Source organism: Mauremys reevesii, linkage group 4 (assembly GCF_016161935.1).
Source record: "Mauremys reevesii isolate NIE-2019 linkage group 4, ASM1616193v1, whole genome shotgun sequence".
NCBI classification, from domain to species: Eukaryota; Metazoa; Chordata; order Testudines; family Geoemydidae; genus Mauremys; species Mauremys reevesii.
In genome coordinates, this window is record NC_052626.1 from 134,408,245 (window position 1) to 134,424,713 (window position 16,469).

A 16,469-nucleotide genomic window follows, 5' to 3' on the forward strand; every position below is an offset into this window, starting at 1 on the left:
TCACTAATAGATACCGTTACACTAGCTGCATTATATCTGTAATATACCGACAGAGGTAGTCAAGTAAATGTGTGATTAGACTGCAGGAAAAACCATGTAGTAGGTCATGCAGGATCTATTGTAGTTGCCACCAGACAAACGCCTGCTTTTTTCTACTAGTTAACTTTATTTTTTGAAGTTTAAAGAGAACTCCTCCTTCACCTTTAAAACCATTGCTCAGTATTTTAAATTTATCACTCAAAGCATATAGGACTTATGCAAATACTTTCATCTCAGAAGCTTTTAGGAAACTAGTTTAATGAGACAAGAACAAATGAGGGGAACAAACTGGCAAGAACCTATCAGTTTTCGGTCTATTTTTTTCAGGGATATGTAAATAATGTCTGCAAAGTTCAAGGGAACAGAAGAACAAGTAAAGAGCTGCTCGCTGCTGTGAATGGTTCTGCAGTGGAAGAAGCTGACACGACAGGAACACCTGCCTGCCTGAAACATTGGTGCAGGCCGCTGTCAGAGATGGGATACTGAGCTGGGTGAACCATGGGTGTGACCCAGTCTGGCAATTCAAATGCTCTTTCAACCAACATTAAAAAAGAAAGAGAGAAAAATTTGCACAATTAAGAAACATAGGGCCAAACCAATCCCTGCTATAACTCTAGGAAGTCAATGAGATATATTAAGCCTATAGAGCCTCATTTTCCAGGCACTTTTATAGGACATCCAGATTCTGCATTTGGATCATCCTCAGTTTGGGAAATAATTGTCCAATTTGTGCACTTATATTTTGATCTAAGCGACCAAACATAGGATTTGGATATCCGATGGAAGGCCATCCTAATGCAATACTACATCTGATTTCCATACTCTAAGATATGGCTTGACATTCCAGGGAAAATACATTTGAATAAATTCACATGATCAGAATAAATGGAGACTCTGTTGGTTTTATAAAAATGATTTTATTTGGGGGTTAGAATTTTGGCTCATGACATTTTGTTTTGTTTTAATTCAATAAAGCTCTAGATCTGTAAAGGACATTTTATGGTAGTCTTGCATTTACTTTTGCTAAGGTGCAACTATTGGACTCCTGGCTAGTTGCCAACGTGGCTATTCAAGGGTCACAAATTTTGAGCCTCCCAGCCACTGGAGACGTGTTTCTCATTTCCACCGATATAACAACAGCAGCACTTACCACTTATGGTACTTTTCACCTGAGGCTTTCAAAGAGCTTTACAAAAGAAGACAAAGTATCATTATTGCCATTTCAAATGGGGAAACCGAGGCACAGATCAAGGCAGTGTCTTGCCTAAGGTCACCCAGACAGTCAGTGGCAGAGCCGAGAATAGAATCAATCCATTGTAGGTAAAGTGCCCAGGTTATCTAAATCAGTAGTTCTCAAATTTTTGTACTGGTGATCCCTTTCACATAGGAAGCCTCTGAGTGAGACCCCTTTATAAATTAAAAACACTTTTAAATATATTTAACACTATTATAAATGCTGGAGGCAAAGCAGGGTTTGGGGTGGAGGCTGACAGTTCACGACCCCCCATGTAACAACCTTGCGACCTCCTGAGCAGTCCTGACCCCCAGTTTGAGAACCCCTGATCTAAAACATCATTGTTGTGGTTGCTTCCAAAGGCCGCAGTCACAGGATTCATCTCCCATTGCACTGTGGGCCATACAGACACAGAGATGAATATGTCTCCTTCTGTTGGAAAGCTTCCAATATAAAGCTACAATCCAGCACAGAGGAGAAGTCAAGTTGACTTCAGTGGGGCTCCCTGCAGGTACAGAGGACTGCCCACACGGCGTTCATGGCAGGGATAAATATAACCCATTGCTTCTTTCATTGCAAACACTCACATACCTACCTGCAAAACAGCTCAGAGACCAGAACTGCCAACACCACTGGGCTCCAGATTAACAGCACTGCAACTGTGGAGCTGCTAACAGGTGGTGCCTTTGGTATTGGGGATTGTGGGGTTGTCTTATTCTAACCTGACCAGCTTCATAGATGGTCTGTAAGGAACAGCATTTGTTTATTATAATTGAGCTGGTGCCCGAGTGTTTTCTCATTAGGCAGCTGCATCTGTGGGACCAATTGGGCATATGTGTCATGGAAGCCTGTGCTTAGCACTAAGGTTTGGGGTTAAAATGCATCAATGAGCTGTGGGTATTTGCGTTTCTGGCTTGCTTTAGTCCTGCTTGGCTTCCTGGAAACGGACACCCTTACAATAACCTTACACCGGCGACTCTGTGCTGGCTGCATGAACTGGAGCGTAATGGTATCACAGCGTGAAAATTATCACAGCGGCAGTCAGAAAAATAACCATTTCGGTGCTGAAGATATTTCCTCTGACACTTCTTTCCGTTTCCGCTTTCCTACCAGGACGTCTCTCTTTTTGTTATTGTTTTCTTTTTTTTGCTGAGTCATTGCAAGAAAGGCTCAAAATAGTTGTTAGAACATCTTGTATTCAGGAAAGAGAAAGTAGAAATAACCTTAAAATGTTTTTTGTTTTTTAAGGGCAGGTGTTGTTTTGAAGCAATTTGCTATTTTCAACCTATGGTCCACAGACCCTTGGGGGACTGCAGACTATGGCTAAGATTTCCAAAGGGATCTGCACCTCCATTTGAAATTTTTTAGGGGTCCGCAAATGAAAAAAGGTTGGAAACCGCCGTGCTACTCTGAGCCCTGACTCATCACATGACTTGGGTAAGTCACTTCGCCTCTCTGTTCTACAGTTCTCTATGAAGCGCAATTAGTTTGTGCTGGAAAACCCCTTAGAAAGCCTTGAAGCAAAGATGCTAGTGAAGCCCAAAGAATTATTAATGAGAAGTATTCTATATTAAGGTTAGTATCTTTGCAATTCAGGGAGCTACACATGAAGGAAGCAGATTGATTGTTGGCCACAGGGCATGACTGACTAGGAACAAAGGAATGAAACAGAGAATAGGAAGATTGCAATGGGGCAATTTTCCCTCTAATGGAGAAGATACCTATCTATGCCTGTGGGTTTTTTTGAATGGGTGACACACTTTCAAAAGACAAGAGCAGGGGCATTTCTAATGAATCATTGCCCTGGACATCGGACATGATCTGAATCATCTCTTATATCAGTCATTTTAGAATCCATTTCTCTTCCCATCCTCTGACGTAGCCAGAGACATACGGAATGAGGAAGCTGACAAGGACAGAGAAAAGACCAGTATCTAAGATCTTGCCTACAGGAAAGAGCTTTTTGAACTGATTCATTAAACCATGCAGCCCCCCATGTGGATACTCATATTTCAGTTTAAGAGTAGCTTACTTTGGGATAGTTTAAACGTGTTCCCAATCAACTGAAGCTAAACCACACAGGAGTGTGTAGGAATTAGCACTAGTTTACTGAATCACTAGTTTACACCTTAAGGGCTGGTCCACTCTAAGAAGCGGGGTCGAACTAGGGTACGCAAATTCAGCTATGTGAATAGCGTAGCTGAATTCGAAGTACCCTAGTTCGAACTACTCACCCGTCCAGACGCCGCGGAATCGAAGTCCGCGGCTCCAAGGTCAAATCCGCCACCGCCGTTTGCAGTGGTGGAGTACTGGAGTCGACCGCGGCGCTTCCGGAGTTCGAACTATCGCGTCCAGATTAGACACGATAGTTCGAACGAGAAGTCGAACTCACCGCGTCGACCCGGCTGGTAAGTGTAGACTAGCCCTAAGTTAAACAGTGCAACTTTCTGATGTAGACAATGTCTCAGGGCTGGTTTATATGCAAAACTTACACTGAAATGAATGGCTGCTTTGGTGCAAGTCTGGGTATGGGCACTCTTGCAGAATAAGTGTCCACACAGAGACTTGCACCAAAATGACAAAAGGTGTGAATTAAAACTGATTTAGTTATTTCAGTGCAAGCCCTAACTATATGCATCCTCTGTCAAATGGCAGGCGTCTCTGCCCCAGAGAGTCTCCCGTATCCAGGTCCCATTTAGCCTCAGATCATGAGCCCCAGAGGAAGTAGTTGGCCTATTTATTTTTTCTTTAGTAGTTTCTTTGTGCAGCATTATCTAGAGATGGGACCTTGAGCAAGTCTGAATCCCAATTCTGCACCATTTAAGCCAACGGAGAGATTTACCTTTGACTTCAATGGGAACAGGATTAAGACTCTTAATGGGCATGTAAAGAACAGAACTCAGCTGGTGTAAATTGTTACCGTTCCATTGAAATCAGTGGAGTTATGTCCGATTACACCAGTTGAAGATCTACCCCCAGTTATGGTTGACCTCTAGTTGCTCCAGATTTACACTGTTGTAACAAAGAGCAGCATTTGGCCTCTTCCTGTACAAAGACTGCAGGACGAGCCTGTGCTTTGTCCATTCCATAAAGGAAACTAGCACCTCTGTGTGAAATGCTGCTTTGTGTTTACCTGGGTTTCCGTTTTGCAGAGACTTGCATCTGAGATCTTGAGTGTGCAGTTTCACTCTGACTCGCTCTTGCCTAGTGCTATGGAAACACATTCACTGCGTACTACTATGTGGTGGTTGAATGAATGAATGAATGTCCAGGGATGTGGGTGTATCTCTAAATGTTTAGGAAATAGATTTTACGTTTGCCAACAAGACATTTTCAGGAAGGAAAGAATGTTACTGAAAAGTCATTCATGCACTTCTGCTCCATTTCCCACAATCTTCTAAGAACTTTCCTGTGCATAGGAGATAGGCTACAACTCAGCGATATTGCTCCCTGCAAGATGCATTGCAGTGTGCATTGCAAGATACTGCAGTTAGGGGAATAGTAAACCCCTGCAGTACATTATGTACGGTCCTGCACACCTGAGGAATGCAGCATGGGGAATAAATGCGGTGGCCTTGCAGTATACAACAGGAGAAATTGCACCCATGTTCAGTACTATCTTGCACCCCTGATATACAGAGGGGAATAATAGTATTCCCCTACACTAGGCTGTCTGGCAGATATTCCACCTCTGCTGAGCCCAGCATGGGTAATATTGCACAATGGCTGCCTAAAACACTGATCATATTGCACACCAGCCAGGGTAATATACAGTAATACTGTAAATATACAGATGTTGCAGTATCTTTATTCCATGCGATCATTCCTGAAATGCAATAGCATTGTGTATTTATACAGAGCATTTGCTACAAAGATTTCTAATTGCTTTCCAAAGGTGGGTAAGTATCCTTCCATTTTTTATTGATGAGAAAGCTGAGCCAGGTTCAGGTTAAGTGTTTTTGTGCAGGATCACACTGTGAGCCAGGGGCAGAGTAGGGAAAAGAATGCAGGTGTCCTGATTCCTGGAACCCTGCTCTAACTACTAAGATGTGCCATCTCCAAATAAATAGTTGCTCCTGGAAATGTCAGGACTGTTATTTTGGTGGTTTGAAGCATTCCTGAGCAGAGCCAGGCCAGTTGGAAATTTACTTGGCGCTTCAGAGAGAAACAGCTGACCTTTGCTGAGCTTTGAAAAGTGGCATACTGGTTCCACGCTTGTCACCACTTTGATGTCAAGTCTACATGTAAAGCCACAATTCAAGTAACTGCTACAGGTTTTAGAGTAAACGATACTAAAAAAGAAACCAGAGGATTAAAGGAAACGTCTGATGATACAGAGACAAAGTGAAGGTCTCCATCAAGTCTGAACAGAGGGGATGTTAGCCTTAGTGATTGCATCACATTGCTGACTCTTCCTCTATCTCTGATCCACTGTAACCCTCAGATCTAGGGTGACCAGACGTTCCGATATTTGGGTAGTTGTCCTGCGTCCCGCAATTTGTGCCGATATTTTGCTCTGCCGGCAACACTGTTTTTGTTTTTGTTTTTTTTCCCCCTCTGCCAGCAGCACTTGACTTTTTTTTTTCTCTGTTGGCAAATCTCCCCACCCCGCCATGTGTCCAAATATTTTCTTCATCTCGTCTGGTCACCCTACTCAGATCCTTTTCAGCAGTACTACTACTTAGGCAGTTTATTCCCCATTTTGTAGTTGTGCATTTGATTTTTTTTCCTTCCTAAGTGCAGGACTTTGCACTTTGTTTTTATTGATTTTCCATCTTGTTGATTTCAGATCAAAATTTTTCAGTGTCATTTTTAATTCTAATCCTGTGCTCCAAAGAGCTTGCACCCCTCCCGACTTGGTGTCATCTGCACATTCTATAAGCATACTCTCCACTCCATTATCCAAGTCATTAATGAAAATATTGATTAGTACAAGACCCAGGACTGACCCCTGTGGGACTCCACTACATACATCCTCCCAGTTTGACAGTGAACCATTGATAACTACAATTTACATAGAGTCTTTCAACCAGTTCTGCACCCACCTTAAAGTAATTTTATCTAGACCACATTTCCCTAGTTTGCTTATCAGAAAGTCATGTAGAACTGTGTCAAAAGCCTTACTAAAATCAAGCTATAGCCTGTCTACCACTTCTCCCCATCCACTAGGTGAGTAACCTCGCCAAAGAAAGAAATTAGGTTAGTTTGGTGTGATTCTTGACAAGTCTGTGCTGGCTATTCCTTATAACTCTATTATCCTCTAAGGGCTTGGCTACACTTACGGTTTGCAGCGCTGGTAGTTTGCAGCGCTGGTCATCCAGCTGTGTAGGAGCAGCGCTGGTGTGTGGCCACACTCACAGCTACCAGCGCTGGTGTGTGGCCACATTTGCAGCATTTCCAGCGCTGTTGGGAGTGATGCATTATGGGCAGCTATCCCAGCATTCAAGTGTGACAGGGGGGAGAGAGAGAGAGTGGATTTTTGGAGCCAACACTGTGTGTTTAGCTTCCTGACTTGAAAAATCAGAACATGTTTCCGACCCCTTAGTCTTAACTCTTAATTGCAAACAGCCTGCAGGCAACACGACTCCCCGCTGTTTCCCTGCCTGCCTCTCATTTGATTGTTTACAGCCAGGTACAGATGATCACAGCAAACGGGAGCTCTGTTTGTTTTTTAGATAGCAGCAGTGGGAGGAGCTCCACAGAGCTCGTTCACAACAGGGAGGAGGATCTCATTTGATTGTTCACAGATTGATCACAGCAAACAGGAGCTGATAAGCAGCTCCGGTAGAAACGGAGCTCCGGAGGTTCACAATAAAACAAAGAGAGGCTGCATAACAAAACAAAGGGAGTAATTTAGTTAAAAGCATTCTGGGATATCTCCTTATTCCCTGGAGGCCAATAAAAGCGCTGGTGTGTGTCCACACTTGATGAGCAGCTGGATCACCCAGCGCTGCATCGCGCACACCCCAACCTGGCCAGGTGTACAGCCAGCGCTGCAGCCAGGAGTTGCAGCGCTGGATGTGCCTTGCAGGTGTGGGACCTGAGCACTGCAGCTGGAAAGCCTCTACCAGCGCTGCAACTTGCAAGTGTAGCCAAGCCCTAAGTGCTTACAAATTGATCGTTTAATAATTTGCTCCAGTATCCAGGTACCAAAGTTAAGATGATTGTCCTATAATTTCCTGGTTCTTCTCTGTTGCCCCTTTTAAAAGTAGTTACTATGTTTGCCCTTTTCTAGTTCTCTGGGCCCTCACTGATCCTCCAGAAATTCTCAAAGATAATTGTTAATGATACCAGGATTGCTTCAGCTAGTTTCTTAGTTATCCTAGGGTGAATTTCATCAGGCTCTGCTGACTTGAATACATCTGACTTATCTAAATATTTTTTTTAACCTTGTCTTTCCCTATTTTTGGCCTCTGTTCCTTCTCCCTCATTGATATTATTGGTGTTAAATATCTGGTCACTCTTAACTTTTTTAGTAAAGACAAAGGGCAGGTCTACACTACCCGCTGAATTGGTGGGTAACGGTTGCTCTATCAGGGTTCGATTTAGCGCATCTAGTCTAGACGCGATAAATTGATCCCTGAATGCTCTCCTGTAGACTCCAGTACTCTTGTCGACTCCGGAGAGGCGCAAGCGGAGTCGACGGGGGAGCAGCAGCAGTTGATTCAGTCCCGTGAAGACACCGCGGTAAGTCGACCTAAATACATCGCCTTCAGCTATGCTATTCTTGTAGTTGAAGTTGCGATTCCCCCCCGCCGCCCCCAGTGTAGACCAGGGCTAAGCAAAATAGGCATGAAACATCTCAGCCTTTTTGTTGACATCAGTTATTCACTCTCCTTCTCCGCTTAGTGGGACCTACACTTTTCTTCAGTTTTCCCTTGCTCCTAATGTATTTAAAGAACCTCTCTTTTCGACTTTTATGTCCCTGGCTAGGTGTTTCTCATTTTGTGCAGTAGCTCTCTGTTTGTACTTCTCCTTAGCAAATTTGTCCATGTTTCCACTTTTTGTAGGTTTCTTTCTTGATTTTCAGGTCACTAAAGAGCTTTCTGATGGAGCCATGTTGTCCTCTTACTGTTCTTCCTGTCTTTCCTTCACATCAGGATAGTTTGCAGTTGTGCCTTGAATATTGTCATCATGAGAAACTGCCAGCTCTCCTGAGCTAATTTATCCTTCAGATTTTCGTCCCATGGGACCTTACCTACCAGTTCTCTGAGTTTGTTAAAATCTGCTTTTCCAAGTCCATTGTCCTTTTTCTGTTGCTCTTACTCTTTCCTTTCCTTAGTTTAGTGAAATCTACAATTTCATGTACGCTGTCACCCAGCTGCCTTCTACCTTCAGATTTGCAGCCTCCCTGTTTTTTCTCTCTCGGTTTTCTGAAACAAAGAGTCGGCCTCAGTACATTCCAAGGACTTAGGGCCATTTTATTTTTTGCCATATTACTTTTCCAGTGGATGTCTGGGTAGTTAAAGTCGCCTGTTAGTTCCAGGCCTTGTGTTTTGAATATTTCTATTAATTCTAGAAATGTTTTGTCCACCTCCTCTTCCTGATTTGGTGATCTATAGTAGACCCCTGCCATAGCATTACCCCTATTTTTCCCCCCTTTTATCTTTACCTAGAGACTTTTTCAACTGGTTTCTCTCTCACCTTCTTCTGGACCTCAGAACAAGTGTATATATTCCCAATGTAGAATGCAATACCTCCTCTGTTTTTTTCCCTGCCTGTCCTTCCTGAACAAGCTCCACTCCTATGTCTCACTACACATTTCATTGTGCACTGCAAGCAAGTGGTGCTCCGACCCAGCTCATAATGAAATGTACATATACTGTGGCCCTGATTGTGCATCCTTTCCTTATGCTGCCGAGCCCTTACTCTGGTGAATAATCCCATTTTAATCCCGTCTCACTCAAACCAGTAACATTTAGAAAGAAGCTAAATTTTGTTATGAGCTCTGGAGCGGCTAAACTAATGAGGGAAATTTTTCCTGTTCCACTACTCTTGATGGGGCTAGGAGAATGATGCTGACTTTCACTAGTGAGCTGAATGCATAAGCATTGCTGAAGGGACAATTATAATCCATGTCAGCCATGGGTACTTGACAGCTAAGGATGGGACTGTGAAAAGCACCTAAAGGGCAGGTAACATTTGCAAAAGCACCTAAATCCTATTATCAAAAGAGGTGTAGCACTAGATTTTTTAAAGGTATTTAGGCACCTAAAGGTGCAGACAGGCGCCCAGTAGGAATTTCTGAAGCCCCTGGGCACTTAACTCCCATTGATTTCTAGTTTGCATTGATTTAAATAGGAATTAAGTGCCTGGTGCTTTTGGAAATCCCATTAGGTGCCTATTTGCATCTTTAGGTACCTAAATACCTTCCAAAATATGGCCCACAGGCACTTAAGAGCCTTCCATTGACTTCAGAATTAGGCACCTAAGTCACTTAAGTACTTTTGAAAATTTTATCTCTGAAATTAATTGGGGTTGGGCACCTGATTCCTTTAAGAACCTTTGAAAATCCCACCCTAATAGATTTTTGAAGCACAGATGTTGCTGATCTGTGTTGATTCTATTATTCCCCTAACAATCCATACAATATGGAGGGAACAGGTAATTGCTAGGTAATCTTATTGTGCACACACCAGGAAACTTGTCACTGCGTGTCATTTCTAATGTACTAATTAGTCATCAGACTCTGCAGCATGTTGTATACGTACTGTTGTTAAACCCCTAGATTTCCAGACTATCAAATCAAGGTATTGCTTCCTTTTCTTTCCCCAAATCTCCCATTTCACATCTCTGTGTATGTGTGAAATCCCATCCTTTAATTGTGACACTCATGGGGAAACTCACACAGACTCACAGTCCTTGTTGTTCATCTGATGTGAATGACATTATTTAAGCAATCTTGCTTGCCCTATCTGCAGCTGTGTTCTGATGACTAACAGTTCCTGGTGGGGCTAAGATAAAGGGGATCTGTTTCTTTCTGTGTTATTCTTAGCAAGCATGACATGGGATTTTTCACTTTTGGACATCTGCTTTTTTAGAAGGCTTGCTCTGAATTTATCAACATGACTGATCTCCTTAACAGGTAGATCCTATGCAACTCTTTAGAAATTTAGCTGATGTTTCTGATTGTTCCTTATGTCACACATTCTTGTCCAGATGTAGGTTCTTAGATTTTAGGGCCAGGAGGAGCCATTATGATCCTTTTGTATGACCTGCTGCATAACCCAGACCTAACAGAGTACCTCATCCAATAATTTCTGCATCAAGCCCATAACTTCTGTCTGAGTCATAGAATCTCTTTTAGAAAGACAGCCAACAATTTAAAGACTTCAAGCATCCACCACATCCCTAGATGAGTTGTTCCAGATGTTAATTACCTTCACTGTGAAAAGTTTAACCCTGATTTCCAGTGTGAATTTGCCTAGCTTCTTCCAAACACTGGATATTGGTGTGCCTTTTTCTGCTAGAGTCTACTATCAGAAATTCCCCATCTAGGTAAGAGTAGACTGTGATCAAATCACCTCTTAACCTTTTCTTGGGTAAATTAAATAGATAGAGCTTCTTAAGTCTTTCATTATAAGGCAAGTTTTCCACACCTCAAATCATTATTGTGGCTCTTTTCTGAACCCCTTCCAGTTTTTAACATCCTTTTTTGAAGTGTAGACATCAGACTCACCTCTATATACGGCATTTGAGAGACCACTGCTGGAATAGTGTAACACTATGTCCTTATTCAGACTTAATATACTCTTTCAAAGACAGCAGGGTTAGGCCAATGCTGTGTGCATTTTGAAAACCGTGTCATTTATATGCTCTGTGTGGCTTTGTGTAAGGGCAGGGTTGAATTTTTCATTTCAACAGGAAAAGGGATCAAACTGAGAAGTTTGTGAGATGTTTGTAGGCAATTTATGAACAGTGAAAAAAAGGCCAGAAAGTTGAATAAATGATCCACCATGAATTACATAATCAGCTTTACTAATCAAGTATCAGAGGGGTAGCCGTGTTAGTCTGGTTCTGTAGAAGCAGCAAAGAATCCTGTGGCACCTTATAGACTAACAGACGTTTTGCAGCATGAGCTTTTGTGGGTGAATACCCACTTCTTCGTATGTGATGGCCAGTGGAGTCCTGTTGGTTTCTTTCTTGGGTTTGTCTTGCAGTAGGAGGCTTCTGGGTACACATCTGGCTCTGTTGATCTGTTTCCTTATTTCCTCGTGTGGGTACTGTAGTCTTGAGAATGCTTGGTGGAGATTTTCTAGGTGCTGGTCTCTGTCTGCGGGGTTAGAGCAGATACGGTTGTACCTCAGTGCTTGGCTGTAGACAATGGATCTTGTGGTGTGCCCGGGATGGAAGCTGGAGGCATGAAGGTAGGCATAGCGGTCGGTAGGTTTTCGGTGAAGGGTGGTGTTAATGTGACCATCACTTATTTGCACCGTGGTGTCTAGGAAGTGGACCTCCCGTGTAGATAGGTCCAGGCTGAGGTTGATGGAGGGGTGGAAGCTGTTGAAATCATGGTGGAATTTTTCCAGAGTCTCCTTCCCATGGGTCCAGATGATGAAGATGTCATCAATGTAGCGTAGGTAGAGAAGGGGCGTGAGTGGACGGGAGCTGAGGAAGCGTTGTTCCAGGTCGGCCATAAAAATATTGGCATATTGTGGGGCCATGCGGGTGCCCATAGCGGTGCCACTGATCTGGAGATATATATTGTCATTAAATTTGAAATAGTTGTGTGTGAGGATAAAGGCACAGAGCTCAGCAACCAGTTGTGCTGTGGCATCATCAGGGATACTGTTCCTGACAGCTTGTATTCCATCAGTGTGTGGGATGTTTGTGTAGAGAGCCTCTACATCCATGGTGGCTAGGATGGTGTTTTCTGGAAGGTCACCAATGCATTGTAGTTTCCTCAGGAAATCAGTGGTGTCACGGAGATAGCTGGGAGTGCTGGTAACATAGGATCTGGATATGTGGACTCTCTACTCAGACCCTATGTTACCATCACATACAGTCCCCAGCTCAAACCCCTCCAACGCCTCATCAGGGATCTACAACCCATCCTGGACAATGATCCCACACTTTCACAGGCCTTGGGTGGCAGGCCAGTCCTCGCACACAGACAACCTGCCAACCTGAAGCATATTCTCACCAGCAACTGCACACCGCACCATAGTAACTCTAGCTCAGGAACCAACCCATGCAACAAACCTCGATGCCAACTCTGCCCACATATCTACACCAGCGACACCATCACAGGACCTAACGAGATCAGCCACACCATCACCGGTTCATTCACCTGCACGTCCACCAATGTAATATATGCCATCATATGCCAGCAATGCCCCTCTGCTATGTACATCGGCCAAACTGGACAGTCTCTAAGGAAAAGGATAAATGGACACAAATCAGACATTAGGAATGGCAATATACAAAAACCTGTAGGAGAGCACTTCAACCTCCCTGGCCACACAATAGCAGATCTTAAGGTGGCCATCCTGCAGCAAAAAAACTTTAGGACCAGACTTCAAAGAGAAACTGCTGAGCTTCAGTTTATCTGCAAACTGGACACCATCAGCTCAGGATTAAACAAAGACTGTGAATGGCTTGCCAATTACAGAACCAGTTTCTCCTCCCTTGGTTTTCACACCTCAGCTGCTGGAACAGGGCCTCATCCTCCCTGATTGATCTAACCTTGTTATCTCTAGCTTGCTTCTTGCTTGCATATATATACACACCTGCCCCTGGAAATTTCCACTGCTTGCATCCGAAGAAGTGAGCTTTACTAATGTATTATGCCTTGTGTGGCTATGTCGGGAATTGTAGGAACTTTGGAAACCCCTTATAAGAGGGGTCCTTTCATAATTCCTATTTGATGAGCCTCCTTAGTTACACATGTATACTAGTTATACTTGGGGATATGGTAGATTCTCCATCACTTGAAGTATTTAAATCAAGCCTGGATATTCTTCTAAGACCCCTTTTAAGAGGTTATGGGTTTGATGTAGGAACCATTTGGTGAAATTCTGGTGTGTTATGCAGGAGCTCAGACTAGATGATCATAATGGTACCTTATTGCCTTAGAATCTATGAATCTATAGTACTAACCATCTGAGTAGCAAAATATGCTTCACAGGCGCTAATTAAGCCTGGCCATGACACTCCTGAGATGCAGGTAAGTATTATTCCCATTTGGGGCCAGACTCTGTCACAGATGAAGATTGCTGTGCATATAAGCACAAGGTAAAAAGTGGGGAGCACAGAGGACCTGATCTGACAATAATTTGAGCACTGTTTTCTCATCCCCATCTAGAGGCTGGATTACATGGAGGATAACAGCCTACTACTGCTATCCATTACTATGTTAGCTGAATATGTAGAGGACTTTACTGTGGATCTAAAGGTCCAAGCCCTGCTGACCACCCATGTGAGGCTCACTATAGTTCCACATGGTGGAATTTAATTTGCTCTTTAAAAACCCTAGGAAATCACACACACAAACTGATACAGAAAATTGTTAAGGCTGCAAAGTCAAGTACTCAAAGTTAGGGAAAGTCAGAATTAAGTTGCCTGCACAAACTTAATTCAGCCCCTTGTGCATATGCATTATGATAGAACCTTTAATTACATGATCACAAGCTATTTTTCCCACAGGATCCCTGCCTCATTCAGAGTTCAGGGCCAATACTTGCAGAGATGTCTCTTAATTTTGAGTGCCTTGTTTTTCAGGTGCCCAATTCGACATCCTTGGGTCTCAGTTTCAGGGTATCTACTCTGCTGCTGGGAGTGAGGCTGCCAGCCTGGGTAGACTGATTTGCACTAAAAAGGCTTAAGCTAGGAGTTTTAAAAATAGCAGGACATTGCTCAGGCTCTCAAGCTGGGAGTCAGGTGACCTTGAGAGCCCAAGCTGCAAACGTCCACATTGCTATTTTTAGTGCACTACCTTGAGCCCCATTAGCGAGTCTGTCTACTTGGGCTGGGAGGCTCGCTCCTAGCTGCAGTGTAGACACAGCTTCAGAGCTGCTGAGCTTAGTGGGAACTGCAGGTGCTCAGAACTTCTGAAAATCAGGGACTTTAGATAAAGTTGGGCACCCCACAGCAGAGGCACCCAAAGTTGGTAGAAATTTGATCCTTGCGTGTCTTGATTATAGTGCTACAGCAAGCCAGTCGCAGAGACGACAACACAACGCAGAAGTTCTGACTTCGAGTTCCCTGATCTATCAGATAGGCCACGCAAAGGGTCGGATTTTCAAGTGCCCAACACTTGCAAATGGAGCCAGATTTTCCAAAGAGCTCAACTCCCATTTAAGCATCTATATCTGGGCTAGATTTTCAGACGTGCTCAGCTCCAGATGTGGGTGTTGAGTTTTTGGGCATCTGGCCCTAAATGGCAGAGCTGATTCTAGGTTTAAAATTAAGCTGGCATAATCAAGGTCAGCTGCAGCTCAAGCAGGTTCATAGAAATATCTCTGCTAATTTACAAAGGCTTTGCCATTGCCACCTGTGGAAATGCTAAGCTCTTGATTGATTTGTTCTTGTTTCATTCTTTCAGACCTTTGAAGATCACCACTAGAGGGATTATGAAGAGGTTCCTTCTGCACACACACAAAGTGGCTCACCCTATTGAGTGCTTGAGAAATCCTGGACTTCCTTTTTCATTTTATAACATGACTGTGAGCATGGGCAGCAGTAAGTGTCATAGAGGGCACCACAGATGGGGATGGGTCATCACAAGACTTTACAGGGTAACCCAGGAGGTTAAATATCAGTAATAGTTTTGTAAGAAGGGGTTTCCCCCACTTTTAAAATGATTTCTCTGTGTGTTACAATGGTTGCCTCCAAGGGACTCTCCCTCTGCTATTCCCTAGTGAAGAATTCTGTAAAAACTAAACCACCCTGCTGGGTTCAAGTGTTACTCACCGAGATAGAAGAAAATGGATCAGCACGTAAGTGTCTATTCAAATCTGACATTTGAATGTGTCTGTAACACTCTAAACACGGACCATCTGAAAAGCAAAAAGAGCACGTTTGTGATATGGATTCCCGGAATAACGGCTTCCTGAAACTGCGTTTAAAAAAAAAAAGTGCTTTTATGTCTATATTATATATGGCTGACAATGAGCTGCCGCGTTTGCAGCTTAGAACACTTGGGTCAGGAAAACGTCGTGGGCAGCAACTGGCTATTAGCGCTTTAGCACAAAACTGTATTTTCATTTTCTGTGATTTGTGGGGTGGGCGGAAATGGATTTGACCCTTCCTGTACAAATGGAAATTTTCAGTAATAAATTACACTTTAAACAAATCTTATACAAAGACATAAATGGTCTTAATCTCTGTGCCTCCATTTTCACAGGTTTGTAAACTTACCCATGTTGGTAAGGCACATGGGGATCGTCAGATTAAAAACATGTATTATTACTGTACTGTACCTTAATTAGAGAAGATGTGCTTAAAATTCAGACTGTCATTTAAATACTAAATAGAAGAGAGAGGAAAATGAACCTCAGCATGAAGACTAAAGGGTTTAGCAGTTGATCTTGATGACTGAGAATCATATTACAAAATGGCCCTTAGGAGGTATTATCAGCTCCGTCTCTCATTTCAGATATAAAATAAATGTTCAGTGCACTTAATTGTCTGGTCTGCAGCCTGATAGCTTGCTATGTTCTGCCTAATGCATCAAAGAGTTAAAAGTTCTGGCATGGCAGTTCTAGGTTTCAGGTGTAACTTGGTAGCAGGTGTATATAAATAAAGAAGGAGAAGTGAAGATTTGGGCTTCCCCTGATGCATGGATAGAGTAGACTATGAGATCTGTTGTAAAGCTAAGCTGCATTTTCTACCCCTGTAGCTTTTGTTGCAGAACAAGTAAATACGTTGCTCTGGAAATCCTTCTGCGTGTATAGAATGCCTCATAGATAGAAACTTATTTCCATTCCTTCTTGTAAACTGGTGAGAATTGCCTACTTCCAACTTAAATTGAATTGGCTCATTAGCACTGACCCCCGACTTGGTAAGGCAATTCCCATCTTTACATATGCTGTGTATTTATACCTCCCTACTGTATGTTCCACTCCATGCATCTGATGAAATGGGTTTTAGCCCATGAAAGCTTATGCCCAAATAAATTTGTTAGTCTCTAAAGTGCCACAAGGACTCGTTTTTCCATAATAGGAAAGTTGGGATGAATCTGCTGAGCATGTATTTC